This window comes from Pleurodeles waltl, chromosome 1_1 (assembly GCF_031143425.1).
Source record: "Pleurodeles waltl isolate 20211129_DDA chromosome 1_1, aPleWal1.hap1.20221129, whole genome shotgun sequence".
In the NCBI taxonomy this organism is placed as follows: Eukaryota; Metazoa; Chordata; class Amphibia; order Caudata; family Salamandridae; genus Pleurodeles; species Pleurodeles waltl.
The window spans coordinates 807,570,004-807,588,124 of NC_090436.1; the positions used below are offsets into that span (position 1 = coordinate 807,570,004).

An 18,121-nucleotide genomic window follows, 5' to 3' on the forward strand; every position below is an offset into this window, starting at 1 on the left:
TTTTGTGGCTTAATGTCAACTTGTAAGTACGGCCCTTTCCTGACCATCACTGTGAGTGGAAGGTGGTGCAATGGGTGTTGCTGTGGGCGTGCCACAGCAACGCCCATTGCATTTTGATGCTGCTTCAGATAAATGGAATTTTGTCATCTTGAGGCAGTGCCAAAATTCATACACCAGCCCCAGGGGTGGCTTTTGCAGGGTTCAACAAGGAGGAATACATTTATACCTCCTAATTTTTTGCATTTCCAATGTGTGCTGCATTCTGCAGCATGCATAGGAAGAGCAAAATGCCAGAAATTATAGTTTATGTGCATGAAGGTGTCCCTTCTGGCACATAAACAATCATTTGTAAATGATGCTTTGGCTCTTCTGAGTGTGCTGCATTCTACAGCTCACACAGAGTGCCAAAGCGCCATTAGTGATTGTTAATGTGCAGGAAGGGACACCTTCACGCAAATAAACAATCACACCCCTCAACACATACATCCTTGCACGATGGTGCGAGGATGCCTGCGTTGGTGCTGGCAGCTGAATTTTGCACCAGCGCGGGGGACAACACAGGGGTACGCCGTATTCACTTACATACGGCACATCCTTGTGTTACCAAAGTGATGCGGCGCTGCCAATTTTTGCCCTAATATGGCCCTAATATGACAATGAGCCTCAAATATCAAGTCAGTGACGTGACATGTCAACTGCCACAACACATATAGACTGATTTTACACCATCGCATTGCAGAGGATGATGGCTCTCCTGCGGATCTGCCTGTCCTGGAGTACCCTGATGAACTGGATGACCAGCTGGCAACTATCAGCCAAGAGACCATCCAAGAATTCCTTGTAAACCTCCAGACACCACCTCCAGTCGCAAGAAGGAGTATTGATGTAGCAGACATCCCACAGGCCCCACTTAGCACCCCAAAAGTACGACCTGCCAGTACCAACACAGCAGAGGACTCTGAGGACCCAGGCACCAGCTTTGAGAGGACAGTGGTGGGAGTCCAGCGGGAGCTGGCCAAGGAGGTGCGGGTGGGAAAGCAAACTATGGCAGCCAGCCTTGAGGGGATGCAGATGTGCATGGTTTCGGCAACAGAACAGACTGCAGCCAACCGATGCACACACTCCCCAATGCGTGGAGGCCAGGAGTATCTGAGGGACATAGCTGCTGCCATGAGGGAGAGGCCACAATAACTGTCCTTCCAAACTGGCATCAGCGTGCTTGAGGACAAGATGTACTCCATGCACCGGGAAATGGTCTCCCTCAGGGTAGACATGGCTGCCTACCACAGGGATGTTGCAGCTATACTTAAAAATCAGCAGCTCCTCCTTGCTTCAGTGATGCCATATGTAGTGCCACAGATGGCAGCTGCCAGGAATTGGGAGTCCACATCTCCAACCACTGAAGTGTGTGTAGCCCCCCACTACCACCATCAAGGGTAGAGGAGGCACCACACACATCGGAGGATGAAGATGTGGAACAGATCATCCTCACCCGTAGGAGTTCCCAGTAGCACCAGCCCAAGCCACATGGGCAGTGTGTTCCTTCAGCTAAATTTTCTCCATCTTATGCTAACCTTTATATGGGGTACCTGGAAAAAACACATGTGTGGCAATTTTGTCCTCCCATTTTGACACAACACATCTTGTATTGGGGAAGATATATTGATGATATTTTGGTCTTCTGGTCGGGAGATGCACATTCATTGGTGCTCTTCATCCAACATCTCAATGCGAATACTTTCAACATTAGTTTTACACATGAAGCCAGCCAGTCTTCCATAAATTTCCTTGATCTTACACTCTATATTGACCATGGGAAGATGTGCACTAAACTATTCAGGAAACCCACAGCATGTAATGCGATTTTACATGCTACAAGCTCACACCCTAAGTCTCAGATAAAATCTATCCCTTTTGGGGAAAGTACTAGGATTCGTCAAAATTGTAGTAAAGACCAGGTTTTTCAGGAGGAATTGCATAACATGGAACTACGATTTAGCCATAGGGGTTATCACCCCCATATCTTGAAAGAGGCCAGTAATAAGATTAAGAAAATCAAACGTCCTGACCTCCTTATTAGTTCCAAAAAAGATAAGAGACACAAGCAACTCTCTCTCATTATAAATCATAGTGCACTTAGTTCTCAGATTTTCAAAACTATACGCAAACATTGGCCGCTACTATTAACAGATAACATACTGAGGAGCGGTTTGACAACAAGACCAAGCATCATTTATAAGAGAGGACTAACCTTACGTGACCACCTATGCCATAGCTTCATTCCATCTGCTAATAATGACACCTGGTTGCCCAAACCCCCACCAGGAACATACAAGTGTGGCCATTGCAACATTTGTGGTTACATCAAGGACAAAACAGTATGTTTCCAATACAACACACGTCACACACAAAATTAAGCATTTCATCAATTGTAATACGAATTTTGTTGTGTATTGTATTGTTTGTACCTGTGGTCTCATCTATGTTGGAAGTACTATCCGGCCTCTGAAAGAAAGAATACAGGAACCTCTGAGAGCCATCCGGTCATCCAATATAAATTACCCTTTTGCGACACACTACAATGAGGTACATGGACAAAAAGAAGTCTTGGATATTGTGATACATGGAATTGACTCACTAAATAAACCACCGAGAGGTGGCAATAGGACGCTGGCCCTGAGATGCCTTGAGAGCAGGTGGATCATTAAACTAAGGGCTGTGGAAAAGGGCCTGAATATTCATAAGGACTTACATATGTTCCTATAGTGTTGTGTTCTGTCTCCCTACATCTTTGGCCTTGGTTACCCGCATATTTATTTGATCTTAGTGGTTATGTGGACAATTGGTGAATTTATATTCACTAATATTGGAGTACCTATACCTAATATCTAGATGACATAATACATAGGACTGATTAGGCACCTTGTGGCTTACGTTAATGTATATCTCTGTCATAATAATGCACAAATAAGGCTTGCTCCAATTAGGGCTAGCTACTACACGCCATATGGTACAAAGATGAAGAAAATGCGGGCTGTTTCTGCATACATATGGATGTATCCTGATCTCATAAGCTACTTACTTTAACTGTGTGCCTATTTATATTTGCATCCCTTTCTGCCTTTGCCTTACTGTATATTTATATTATTCTCATTGGGCTTCATCCACTTTGCACGTGGTTTTATTTATAATCTGGTTTCCACTTCTCCATGTCCTTATATTAATGTCAATATTTGACTTCCCCTGTAGTTACAATACTATTATATTTCCACATCAAGGTTTATATAGTAACACTTTGTTATGCACTTGCTGATAGTTTAAATTCGTTTTCTAGCTGTTCACTTTCCTTCCTCTTCGAACTGTATTTGCCCTAATCCGCACTTTGCACTATACCATTTATGTACTGCATTGATCAACCAGTATCAGTTAGATCGCCTAAAATGGCCCCCACAGTTTCTTTGTGGCTACGCGCACTTTCTTTCCTTTTTTTAATCTAGTCCGTCTTTTATTTTTGGCTTTTCCCATATATGTAGAAACTCGGCGTGGCGCTGTGTTATTCTTCATACACACTGCGCGCACGCTGTTTGTCGGCTTTTCCTGACTCTCGGGACCGGGAGAGGACAGGTAAGAGGCTCTTGGCTTTCTGCAGTATCCTTTATGGCCTGTTTCTATTTGCCCGTAACTTACGGGCTGGGGAGATTATTTTCATATATTTTTTAAACATATAGGAGCACTTCTTGTTTGTGTTGCTCACTTGTTCTTTGATACAGGAACATTACTATGTCGTTTACTTTCCATGTCACCTTATCTGGTGTTAGTCAGGCATAGATATAGTTTATGGATACCTGTTGATCATATTTCCTTTCGAGATTACCATGACATTATTCTTGTAGCCCTCGTGCTACATATTGTGTTTGGACCCTCCTATGGGCTAGCTTTTTGAGAACAAAAGTGTTTTTAAAGTAGATCTACTACATAGGAGATCTTCCTGACATATAGATATCGGTTTTTGGGGCTGCACTACTACTGTGTAACCTTTGAATGGACTGGAATTAAAATCCTATTCCCTTAGCTGCACTTAGATATATACTATATATTTTTATTTTTTATTTTCTTTTGTGTTAGATATTCTTCCCTTTCATGTTGCTGATTCCTGTGTTCGGTTTGTGGTGGGTTCCGCTCATGGTGGTTTTGTCTCAATAATTTCTTGTCCCACAGGTGATTGGGCTTATCAGGGCCCCGCCACGTACAACTCTTAAGACTTCGGATAGTTGGCATATACAGCCTACTCATCATACAGGACCCATGTTTCCTGTTGACTAAGAGACATCATTTTGACTCAGTAACTTATCCAGTTATATGGTATGCTTGGGACAGTTTCCTGTTTTTGCACAATTTTTTGGTATGTTTGCACAGCATACCCGTTGTACACTCTGGGGTTTTTGTTCATTTAAATATTGGGGGACTGTCCTTTTAGTCCTGATTAAGCATCCTGCCCACATATTCATTTTTATGGTGTTTTCTTTGTGCTTCTCTGGTATTATGGTCGGGCCGTCGCATGTTCTTTATACTTATTATTTTAAGTCCTTTGGAAAACTTATTATATCCTCGGCGTTAACACAGAAAGGTCCACTTAATTTTCTTCTTCACATAACTGTTAAACATCTGGCTGACATTCTAGGTTCTTATTAACAATTTCACTTTTTCCGACTTTCTACTTACACCACTTTGGGCAACTCTTAGGAGTTTTTTATTTCACACCCAGCAGGAGAGTATCTCAATTTCAGAGTTCTTTGAGCTTTCTATGGTTTTGAATTCTTGGAATGTATTTCTTATTGTTTTGCTTACAAATCTTTTTTTTTTGTACACCGTTTGTGTATGTTATTCACTATGTATGCGATATGTTTTGTTTGTAAGAGATACCATTTTTCCCTTGTTTCAGCCTTGAAAAAGTCCTGCTGGACGAAACACGTGTTGGCTGTCTCTGAACATTGATGTGTCTATGTTTTTCAGCATAAGGAATTAAAATTTTTGGATTTCTGCATACGGTGGACTTATTATTTGGAGTGCCCTGGTATTTTCTGTTTTCAGTTTGTTCCTTCGTCCTCTGCTTGACAGCATGCCAGTGTTAGCACTGTTGCAGATATGCACTCTTTGTCAACACACTGTTCACCTTTCTGCTGTGGACTGCAATTGTCTCTAACTTTTCAATTGGCAATTTATGTTCCCCTGCACGGAAAGACACTTTACCCAAACATGTCCAATGATATGTCCCTCAACCCTGGACTTGTGTTGTGTCACAATTGGATGGATTCCACGAATGGGGTCACAGACTTGGACATTGTAAATATTGCACAATAACACTTGTTATTAAACACCACCTACACAACCAGCATGTTTTTGTGTGTTGTGACACATCTACTATGCCTAGGAATTGTGATGTGTGCGACATGTCTCAAGTCACAGTGTCAGTACAAGAGTGCATGAATATGCAGGCACATATCTATGCACATGGTACCTAAATGATGAGCGTGGATGCTGGTCTCATCCCCTACAAGCAATTCACTGAGTATGTAAAACATGTTGAACATGTGTATGCTACACCCACTACATACAGCAGGAATAGACTGTGAAACCGTTCTCGGGCAATGTCGTCAGCTGGGAGTACCAGTAGAACAGATTTGTGTGAAACAGAGGGACTCAACCTCATCTGTAATTGCCACTGGTCAGTTTAGCAGGATAGGAATTAAATGTAGGCTGCTGTCAAATGTCCCACAGTGGCCAACATTCCGACACAAAACCCATACAATGACAGCTGAATTACCACACCTACCTTTCCTATACATGGTCAACATTGTCACCTTGATTGGTGGGTACACCGGATGGCAGATACACTGACACTTAGACGTGTTGAAGCTGGCAATGTGACAGCTCAGTTGTAAGAAGGCGATGAACATGTCAAGAGAGGGATCTGGAGGCAGGACGGAATCCCTAGGACAACACACAATTTTCACTGCACACCCATGGGAAGACTCTGAGACCCAAGCACATGGCACATGAAGTAAGGGAGTACCCAAAATATTTTTAATTAGATTTTAATAAAACTAAAAAGAATTAAGAACACCTATCCTAACCTATGCTAACTGTACATAACAAATAACAGACCCTAACTACTCTAAGCTACACTTACCTAACACATTTAACGACACACCCTAAACATTGGCCCCCACCCCCTTACATCACAAGACACATGCAGGACAACATATACTAAACTACACATATACTACTTATTACTAAACATATATATATATTTGGTATATTTTATTTGTTAATTTATTTTTTATTTTTATAACACATAAAAGCCCCAACATCACTCCCCACCCACCCACCCACATAGTAAAATGTAAAAAGTAGAAAACCCACCCACTGAACATACTTATCCTAACTAACCCACTAACCTACAACTAACCCCCTAATGACCACTAAAAAACATTAACACAAATAAGGAGGGAGGGGACTGAATTGGGGATGAGAGACATTTTGGCATTCACAGGTTGGCCCTCTTAAGTTCCCACTTTATTAATTTTAGTCTTTTAGTGTTCTTCTCAACCTCCTTCTCAGTAGAGTCCAACTTCTTGAGGACCTGTGTTACATCCCTGTGTAGTTTCCTGATAGCACTCATGTCCATGGCAGAAGGTGTGGTTGGCTGTGGCCCAGAGGTTGAGGGTGCAGCAGCTTGGGCAATTGTGATGGTGGCCGCTGTGGCCCCCTGCACAGCTGTGGTGCTTGGTCCTCCCTGTGTGAGTAGTGTGGGTCCCCCTTGGGTGAATGCCCGCCACTCACCGGTGGATTGCTCCATGCGATAGTGGCGTGCCATCCTCCTGAACCCAGATTCCACGGCCAGTATGTGCCGATAGCAGACTGCCCTCTTCTGAAAGGCATGCAGTTCCTCGTTGTTCATGTTGGCAGGTGTTAAAATGAGACAGGCAACCATTAGTGTCAGCATTGTGTGGAGTATGTACAGATTATTAGCTTACACTCTACATCGAATTGCACATGCACTCCAACTCACATTCAGGATAATACAATGGCCCTGATAGATGAAACAACAATGCTGCCTTAGCATAATTTCCTTGACACCATAACCACCCACAACAAGATTAGGAAACAAACAAAATTAGATGTGCATAGATTTTGTGACATGTGTAACTATGCAAAGGCAGCGTCAACTTCACATGGATCAGGGCCACTATTCCTCATCATCTGTGTCAAATTTCAACCATACATCACCAGTAACTTAATTCTGATATTGGGAGTATGGGATGCAGTTGGTAACCATAAGGGGTCAGTGTTGATAGGTACACATGCAGGCCTGATCAAAATGACTGTCACCTACACTGTGAGCATCACATCTACCTACAAATTTGTTGTTCCCATCCCCTGTGCCTCAGGCGGGATGGTCATGCAATTCATCATCTCAACTGTCCAGGTCATCCACCAAGGCATGCCCCCTCATACATGGAGTCAGGTAGTGGACCATATGTTAGGAGGGCTGACAACTAGGAAGCTGGTATCCATAGGTCTATCACATCTACATTCATGTGTCCAGGTGTAGACGCTCATCAATACTTGATCAGCCAATACCATTCCTCACACACCCATATCCATGCCAGAACACATTTGGACTTGACCTACATGCACACCTATTACATTCCATATAAGTGTCATGTAAGTGGAGTAAAATATATGTGGCACCATGCTGGGGGACAATTGCCCACCCAGTCCTACATGTATATTACAATACAGGGATGCACCAATTTGTGTACAAAATGGTGTGTCAGTGTGTTGTGGGAATGACGGTGTGCCCCAGTGCCAACATATTCACAGTAGTGCACATCCAAGTCACATATGGGCTTACATGTGGATTGTTGTCATCCTTGTTTACACGATGCTGCCAATTGAGCGCCAGAAGCCTCACAAGATATGACTCTCTGCACATGCATGGGGAACCCTTAAATGTGACAAGGTGCCACCATCCAGCCTACTTTGATATCTGATCATTTGACAGCTCATCACTTCTAGCATTGGGTGCAACACACATGATTCACTCACACAAAAGCCTTAATCTATACACAGGACAGGCATAATCACACTTATTGGATACATCTGGGTCCTCAAATCTTGGAACTTCTCCTATGGTGTAGGGGGCAGGTCCACCTGAAAGATATAGATGGAAAACCATGGTTAGTATCATATCACTGTCACTACTAGTTGACAACATATTACAATGTGTACTATTTCAGAGGAGTGAGCTAATTAGCAAGGTTGACAGTGCAACAGACACACCACTGCAAACTCACAATGAGACTGACACTCAGGTGAGTCAGAGCCACACATCTGCACTCTTACACTGGGCCTGAGACTCATGTAGTGTTACACCCTGCAACAACCATATGTGGCCAATCAGTAGAAGATGGAACTCCATGGAATGAGGGGGAGTTGGGTGACAGATACATGACACTACCCTGGTGCTCTGCAGGACAACTGACTCAGGTATTCTGGCTTGTCCTGCAAGACACACAGAGGCACTTTGTGAAGGACAAGCGGCTCAGTTTTTAGTCTGCAATTTTAATTAATTGAGTAATCCATGACTGATGTGTCACAGTTGTGTGTGCGCCACCCTGTAAGTACGGCGTGGGGATTTTGGCCTTGTTGGGCCACATTAACGTCAGAATAAATCATGTTAATGTGGCGCAAGGTGGGCCTAGGAGCCTATAAATATACCCCTGGATGGGCTGGGCTGCAGTGTGGTATTTTGTGTACGGCCACATGTGGTAGTCCATACAACAATGTAATTTGGCGTGATTGGTCTGTTACACCAATGTGTGTGTTACAGAATCAACAGCATGCAAATATATTCATGTCATGCATATGTATGTATGTGTGACAACAGTGCATCCACATAAATATGGCAGTCCGTACCATGCAAGAGTAATGATATGTGATTGTGAATTGTGTTCACTTATGTGCTGTGTGTAGTTGTCTGACAGAGCACCACATTTCAGACGACATACAAAGCTCAGCCATTGCTGATGATGGCTGATGAATGCTATCTAGCTAATGTTACCCAACAACTGTCTCCATATGTTGATCTTGAGTATAAGGTGATTTTTGTGTGGACTACAAATATGTCTGACAAGTACATATTTGGTACATACTGTGATTGACACACTCTGCCTACATTCCAACCATATCAGATATTGAACACAATAGTCAGCTCAAAGTCATTACATTTAGCATTGTAATTTAAATTTTTGGGTGGTGGACCTGCAGCCTTCGTTGCATATGTTATCATCCATTCTGATGTGCATTCCACAGATGTGTCCGTCCAAAGTGTGAGGTCATGTGTACCTGTCACAGGATTGGGCCCCATGGAAGTGGCAGTGGCAGGACTAATTTCCATGGATGTACTGCCCAAGCTCCATTTCTCCCATTGCTTTTCATACCTGGCCTAATCATGATGACCATTGTCACCAATGATGCCCCCCCACTTGTCACACACGCTCCATGCAGCCATTGCAACTCTAACACTGAGTTGTGTCAGTGGTCTGTTCAAACATTACAGTCTCACCATGAATTGACATCCACTACCTCGTGTGTGGGCCACTTGTTTACCTCCTATTTGGACATGTTGTAGTTGTATATGATGAGCTATTGTTGTACAAATTGTCAACATGGATGTAAATAATATTTTGCAGTCCATAGAGCCTTCAGTTGTCACATTCAAGTGATGAGGCTATTTGTGAAATGAGTGATGGTAGCAGTTCACTCTTACGCATCACATGTGATGTTGCTACTGTACTCATCAGATTAGTGTTTGAGACCTGCTCCCTGAGTTTAGACTCACAATCCTGTGGTATATGTTGTGTAGATTGAAGAGACCTAAGATTTTTGAATAAGTGAGGTGTTCATTGACAAAATCTACAAGGTGAGTTATGTGATTATTGAATGAAGAACTTTTCCACGATGTGCAGTCTGCGGTGTATCCCAGCAGCTGTGTTGTGCTGTTCCCCCTCATTTTCTTCTCTACCATCCTCCTCCTCAGGCAGGTCATCAACCTGCTCATATAAGGGGACGTTCATCCGCACACAAATGTTGTGCAGGATGGCACATGTCAAGATTATCTTGCAGACGATGTGTGGGGCATATAGGAGGCTGCCTCCTGTGATGTCCAGGCACCTGAATCTTGACTTCAGGATGCCAAATATCCTCTCCACAATAGTCTGTGTCCTACGATGTCCCTCATTATATGCACACTCTGCTGCTGTGCTTGGTTTGGGAAATGGGGTCATTATCCATGGCTGTACACCATAACCCTGATCTGCTGCAAAAGATTAAAGGAGTAAGTTGTCCCATGTGTGACATGTTACTTGGCAACCCTTAGATGTCCCCTGCGCCAGTTGCTCATGTGCAGCCGTGCACCGACACGATCTACCCTGCACCGGGGTACGTGGCTAGCTGCCTTGTGGAGGTGGATGTATCTGTGCAGGGCGGTACACCGCCCTATACATCTGATGTTTTGATGACCAATTGGCTCTTTCTGTGTGTGCAGCAGTATGCAGCGTGCATTGGTGCCACAATCATCTGAGTTCATAGCACAGTCTACTTCCTTTTTGCAAACCTGCATACAGCACCCCTGGAGTGGTATTTGTTGTTGGCATTTCCTCAGGTTTTGGTGACAGCTACATGTGAGTCAGCATCATCATGCTATGTATCTTGTGGTGACAGACCTGCAGCAGGAAACTTTGTAAACCCCTTCCACGCCACATACAGCATGGGAGGGTGGCCAATTTACAATGTGGCTTCAAGTCATTATGAAATGGTCATCTGCCAAGTTGTACATACAGTGCAGGACATGACAATGGAACTGTGGGCTATTAGATGGGTCCCTTGGTGTTCCAGAGTGACAGCTAATGTTTGTGGCAGCCATGAGGTGTCCAAGGGTGAGTATCCCAGTGTCACAGGATTATCAACATAACTACCAGTGTCTCTCCTATCTTCCAAAACATTAATGTGCATTTATACTGTCGACATATGCACAGTGGAGGCGATGGGATGGAGCTCAGCTACTTAGCAATGTGTTCCTTGGCACAGTGCATGTGAGGTCAGTGATGTCATGTTTTCTCCTACTGGGTCCCACTATGACATCCATGATCTGCACTGTCTGACAGTGACTCTGCCCTCTGTTGGGCCTTTTATTGTATCTTGGACAGACATGATGGTGTTGTGAGTCAGTGAGTGTTGCATGTGAGGTTGCACTACAGTAGGTGTGGTACCAATTCTCACACATCTGGCACATGGTATGTGATGGTCATTGATCTTGTTTTCCTATGTGTGTGAGCCAATGCGTCAGGCAGATGTCTCTGCACACTACAGGTAAGTTAGGTATGTGTTGATGAGATGCAGTTGATATAGGCACAAGTTGTTTGGTGTTTGATATTTGTTCTGGTAGTGATTTGTAAGGCAAGACTTGAAGCATCTGTGCCTATTTGGAAGTTACATGACATGGGCATGGTATATGCCATTGAGATGTCTTGCTATTCTTTGTTTGGTGTAGTGTGTGTGAAGTGTACATAGTAGGCAACCTGTGGGCACTTGTAGTCGTTCTGCTGTTAGCAAAGGGTACATGTCTGCACCTGCCCTTCCCGTGCTGTGCCTGTCAAGTTGTGGGTGTGTTATATACATGTGGGTGTATGTATTAGTGTTGTGCACTGATTGTGCTGTACTGCAGCATGATGCATATGTGTTATCACCTGCACATGTGTGTTACCCTGGTCACATGTTACTGTAGTGGTGTATGTCTTGTTCGTCCGACAGGGTTGTGTGTACATTGCTAGATTTGTTGACTTACCCACACGTAGGCCATTTCCAAATTGTCCATCCTGAAATTGTTCATTGATCCTGCTGTGCCGGGATATGTAGGCATCATGGACACTCCCAGGATAATTGGCCAAAATGTTTATGAATAGTCCCCGGTGGTCCACTATGCCCTGCACATTAATGGAATGCGTGTGCTTGCGATTCCGGTATAAGTGCTCTGTTGCTGCAGGTGGTACAAGCCGGACATGGGTGCAGTCAATTGCACCGAGCAAATGTGGGAAGCCATGGATTTGATGGAACCCCTGTTTGTTCTCCTGCAGCTTTTGCTGGGTGTTGGGGAAGCTGATGTGGTGGGGTGACAGGGAGATGATAGCGTCTAACAGCTTTGGCAGGAATGCAGAGAACAACAGCTGTGAGATACCAGCAACCAGTGCACCCGTTGTTTGGAAGGAACCACTTTCCAGCATATGCAGGACAGCGAGCAGCTTTATCATAGGTGGTATGTTGTGTGGGGTTTGTAGGTTGGCTGTAATTTGTGGCTCAATGTGGTGTAGCAGGTGGAGTATGGCTTGCCAGTTCAGTCTGTAGGTCCTAATAATATCTAGGTCCCTGAGGCCAAGGAGGGTTGTCCTAGTTCTGAAGACCCTGTTCTGCCTTCTGCGTTGCCTTTGTGGACAGCGTTGTTGCGGTGGTAAGTGCAGGGGTTGTTGCTGTCCTCTGCGCCATCTACCAAGCTGGACCATTATCACCTCCATCTTTTCCTGTGGATTGTAATGTTGCTTCTGTGTGTTCTCCTTCAGCAGTGGTGTGTCTGCCTCATTTTAACACCTGCCGTGACCCAGGCATTCAATTTTGACGCAAATCGGTGTTAACGTCATTTTTTGGGCCTGTCTCCCACCCGTGCATCTTTTTTGCCTTGGTGGATAAATATGACGCTAGGGTGTTTGTCATTTTTTTGGATGGGAACACATACCTTGCATCTCATTGACGCAAGGAGGTTTCACACATCCAAAAAATGACGTTAACACCAATATTTTGACGGTAGACGTGTCTAGCATCAAAATATAAATATGGTGTTGAGTTTCCGCTGAATTAGCATAAAAATATGACACTAATTCAGCGCAAAGAGTATAAATATGCCCCCGATTTCTTTAGACTGCATTAGTCATATTGACTCAGATGTAGATTCATTGTTGGGGCCTATGCCTCCTACTCTCTTTTCTTTCCTGGCTTCTGTATACTTATGTTCTCTTTCCTCTGGCCTCCCAACTGCTCTTTCCCACTCCCCTTCTTCCCACCAGCCCCAATCTTCTACTCACTCACCTTCCCTTTTACTCTCCTCCTCACCCTTGCTTCTTATTTCCTAGCATCCAGCTTCATTCCTATTCAGCTCACATGTACTCTTCACTCCTCTGGCTCCCATGCCCTCCCCACCTTGCCCCTTTCTTCCATTTCCCTTGCCGTTCCCATCCTTGCTCCTTTCTCCTTTCCACCCAGCAACTCTGCAGTTCCTGCCACTCTTGCCCTCACTGGACAGTCCTGTCATCGTGGTTGATTTGTAAGGAGGATTACTGGAAATGCTAGCTTTATTACAGCACGAGCAGGCTGTGCAGGGCATGCATTTCAGCGTCCTGAGCTTTTTTTGTCTTCAGGAGGGATCACCTCATAAGTAATGGGTAGTATGAGATGGAATAGGACAAAGAGTAATGAAGATTACTAATAGGAAATCAGGACAATAATGGGTCATCTCGCTGTTATTTGTGACAGGAGGCATGGCTGACAGTTTATGGCTCATCAAGTGCAATACACCATACCCATCTGTAACAAGTCTATTTCAAAGATGAAAAGGCAGCATCTTGAACAGTGTGTTGTTGCTGTGTGGAGTGAGGATTCAGTTATGTGGAGAATGTACTAGTGGTGGGCGAGCCATCGAAAGCTCAAGCCAGGCTTGAGCCTGAAGCCTGGCTCTGGCTCTGACTCAGCTCAAGGTCCTGTTGAAACCTCAAGCCCATAGCAAGCCGAGCTTTCATGTAATGACTGCCTGCCTCCCTCCCTGTACCCTGGATGTGACATAACAGCCAGGCCTGTTGACTTTGGACCTGGTGAACCAGGTTCTAATCTCAGGCCCTCCTTATAAACTTGGCGGAAATCACCGCCGACCTCCGTGCTGACGGTGAACAAAAGACTGCCAGTGGTGGTGACCTGCATACCACCGTATAATGATGCCAAAAAGACAAACCTCCAAAAATCTTGCAACCTACACCCACCGCCGGGGCCAATGACGGCGGAAAGCCAGTACACCTTACCCCGCCACGCAGACAAATCCCCCACCCACCAAATAATGATGCACAAATCAGCTCGGCGGACAGTGAATGTCGAAAGACCATTGGTGGTATGGACCGCCACGGCCAGCAATGGGACCCGCCAACAACAAATGCACACATTGGCAAGTTCGAAAAGCACACACCTGACACATATTCATAACACTTTAAAACACACACATACACATCCCATAATCCTTTGCAACGCCAATAGCACGACAGATATTGACACCACAACAAGCATACACTGAACTAACCATCACACAAGTCACACACACAAAAACACCACCAAAACTCATACATTGCTCCACTACCATCGCAAGCCACAGACCCAACCACACAACAGCACCCTCATCAATTCACCTACAACACACCACTCAAAACACACACCATGGCACCCCGCTTCACAGACAGGGAGCCAAGGACCATGATGGATGAAATACTCATTGTAGAGCCACACCTATTCGGGGCACAGGTGCAGCAGACACCCTTGGCCAGGAAGATGGAGCTATAGCAGAGGATAGTCAACAAGGTCAATGCAGTGGGAAACCATCCACGCAAAAGGGATGACATCAGGAAGAGATGGAACGACCTGTGCGGGAAGGTTTGTTCCATGGCATCCAGGCACAAAATCGCTGTACAGAAGACTGGTGGTGGTCCCCAGCCTCCTCCAGAGTACACCGACTGGGAGGAGAAGGTCCTGGCTATCCTGCACCGGGAGGGCCTCACTGGACTCACTGGTGGACTGGACTCGGGTAAGTCAACTACAATACCTTAACAGTCACCACACCTGTAATGCATGTATCACCCCATATCTCTCTCTACCACGAGGACGCCATCCCCTACCCAGTTCACAACACCCACACACTCACATCCAAGTCACCTGCATGCCCACAATCCCCCATACAAATCACCCTCCAGCCCCCTGTGCACAGTCACCAACCCATGCATGTAATTCCAGTAGCACTACAACACCCACAATGCACCACCACTCCCCTCTATAAATGCATCAAAATGTACATGAAGGGACTTTGCATGCCACTACATGGGAATTCAATCACCAATTACTGCTCACAAGTGCTGCAATTGACAAGAAAGTGCAGGACACCCACATCTCTATTCTCTCACACAAAGGCACCACCACCCATGCCACCCGGGCGGAGATGTCAAGGAGTGACAGTCCTCCACCTGAAGACGAAGGCTCCACTCAGGAGAGTGCAGAGGGATGTCTGGACACAGAGGAAATCCCTGGCCCATCCCACACTCCTGGACAGTCACCCTCCAGAAGCCCCTCCCAGGACACCACTGACACCCCTCACCACTCAGCCATCACCATCAGCTCTGGCCAAACGACCCCATATCAGGGTCACCTGGCCACGGACTGGCTGCCAACATTTACAGTGTCCCAAGTCTCCACCCACCACCAGGCAGGATGATGAAGGGACAACTTCAAGTGGGACTGACAGACCTGTGCAGGGGACACAGGCAGAGGGAGCTAAGGCCAGTGGGAGGGCATCAGTGGCCCAGGGGGTGGCCCAAGGAGGGATGCTGCTACCCAGGAGGTGATTTCAGAGGTCCTGGGAGCATACCACCATTTCCAGGACAGGAGGGGCCAGATCCTGGCCCCTTTGGAGCAGAATCAGAGGCTGCAGGTAGCACACCGCCAGGAGGCCATGGAGCAGTGGAAACAGCTCAATGCCACCATGGCCTCCATTGCAGGGGTGCTGCAGTGCCAAACAAACATCCAGCCTGAGTCCTCCACCCACCTGCAGGCCCCTTACACTAGCCAGGACACTGCCCTGAAATCTACATCTGCAGCAGCTACTGGACTAGTGGCACTGCCAGAGAACTCAAGCGACACCAGCACCCCTACCCCTGCAGCCCAACTTCACCCTCGCAAATGTGCCCTAAGACCCAGACATCCCACTGAAATACCAGCCAAGACCAAGGCCAACGCCAGGAAGTGATTCTGCCCTGAACTGTCTCCCTTGTGCGCCACTGAGCTACCTTGTTGACATGCCACTGCCATCTCACCATCTTCCAATGGCCCCATGGACTTTACGTAAATACACAAAAGGTGTGGGGTGTAACTGGATGGAACTGGACTATTAGGCCCTGTTCAGGAAGCGCTAGTTGGGCGCGTATTCTCCAGGTAGGGAATGGGTGTAGGAAGTGGCTATGTCTTTGAGGGAGTTGCCCTTACGGACTAGGTGGTCTCACACACATTGAGGTGTCATTTAGCCCCACCCACGTAAGATGATACTACTTGGGCGGACTCAACCTTGTTGTTCAAAGAACTGCTGAGGGAGTGCTGAAATTAGATCTAGCTGGATAGTACAAGGGATCAAATGATGAAGCATGACACTATAATGTGTGTGAGGCCACCTAGTCCATAAAGGGAACTCCCTCAAAGGCATAGCCACTTCCTACACCCATTCCCTACCTGGAGAATACGTGCCCAACTAGCGCTTCCTGAACAGGGCCTAATAGTCCAGTTCCCTCCAGTTACACCCCACACCTTTTGTGTATTTACTATTTTCTAGCCAAAATGGGAGCATGTGTGGGGTTGAGTCACCCCCGACACTCTCCTCTTGTGTTTCAACTCATGGACTATACCCCTGTGCAACCAATAGCTGAGAATATGTACCCGAGTAAGTTCTTCACCATGTGCCCACTCCCTTCCACTATCCCAACACTCATGGATGTTTTGACTGGGAATAAATGCACATGTGCAATCAAAATATCTGTCCTTAATCAATATGAGCTATCAATTGTGAATGCATTAGCCAGTTACCATCATAATGCCGCTTTTATTGCAGGAGGGGGGTCTAACAGACTGTAGTGGTCTGAAGTATGTCACACTGTACATTCCACTGCGTTAACTGGCATCTGCCACTTCAGTCATGATTTGGCCTTATCACTGGTAAAGGACAACAAAGTACTTACTACATGAGTCCGCCTGCAACAATGCAGTGAAGCCATCAGCATCATAGGAATTGTGCCTGAGAGTCACTTGAAGTATAGCCAGATTAGCTGGGTCCTGGAGGTGATGTCTTCCCCCTCTTCTTCACCATCACTCATCACTCCTCTGAGGTGGCAGGGCTGGTTGGACAGCATCCTCCTCTTCCAGAAGTGGGATTGCTTTCCTAACAGCCACCTTGTGCAGCATGCAGCAGGCCACCACTGTCTTACACACCTCGTCAGAGACATAGCACAGGGATCCTCCAGAGAGATGGAGGCAACTAAATCTCGCTTTCAGGAGTCCTATGGTCCACTCAATCACCCTCCTAGTACGACCATGTGCCTCATTATAATTCTTTTCTGCATCTGTCCTGGGATTCCTCACAGGTGTCGGGAGCCATTGCAGGTTGGGGCGTCCAGAATCCCCTGAAAAAGAGGGCGAAAGAGGGTTGAAACACACACAATTTACTTGCATACAGCCTGGCTGTCAGCTATGTAACTGATCCAGTGTCATACACACTCACATATGAGCCAAGCTCTGTCCCCCTGTAGTTGTCCCATCATATGTGGCACACTGCTGTTTCTCAGGACAAATGAATCATGGACTGATCCCGAGAACCTTGCATTGACATGTGAAATGTACTGACCAGCAGTACACACCAATTGGACATTCATGGAGTGATAGTTTTTACAATTCCAAAACAACTGTTCATTTACTCTTGAGGGCATGAGGTCTATGTGGGTACCATCAATGGCACCTATCACATGGGGGATATTTGCAAAGTCATACAATCCTAATTTGATGGCGGTGAGATAAGCCCTTTCGGGAAACTGGACATAACTTTGCAAGTGCTGAACGAATGCATTCAGGAAATTGGACAGGATGTGGCTGAACATTGGTTGAGATACTCTTGCAGCCATACCCACTGTCACTTGGAATGAGCCAGTGGCCGGAAAAT

At 45.7% G+C, this 18,121-nt stretch overlaps 1 long non-coding RNA gene across 1 annotated transcript; it reads left to right on the forward strand.

Annotated features, from left to right (window-relative positions):
• The first annotated feature begins 3,528 nt into the window (after positions 1 to 3,528).
• LOC138284648 (uncharacterized) lies at positions 3,529 to 5,389 on the forward strand. Its single transcript, XR_011201440.1, has 2 exons — positions 3,529 to 3,624; positions 4,943 to 5,389. It is a non-coding gene; the product is annotated as an uncharacterized lncRNA (long non-coding RNA).
• The last annotated feature ends 12,732 nt before the right edge of the window (positions 5,390 to 18,121 follow it).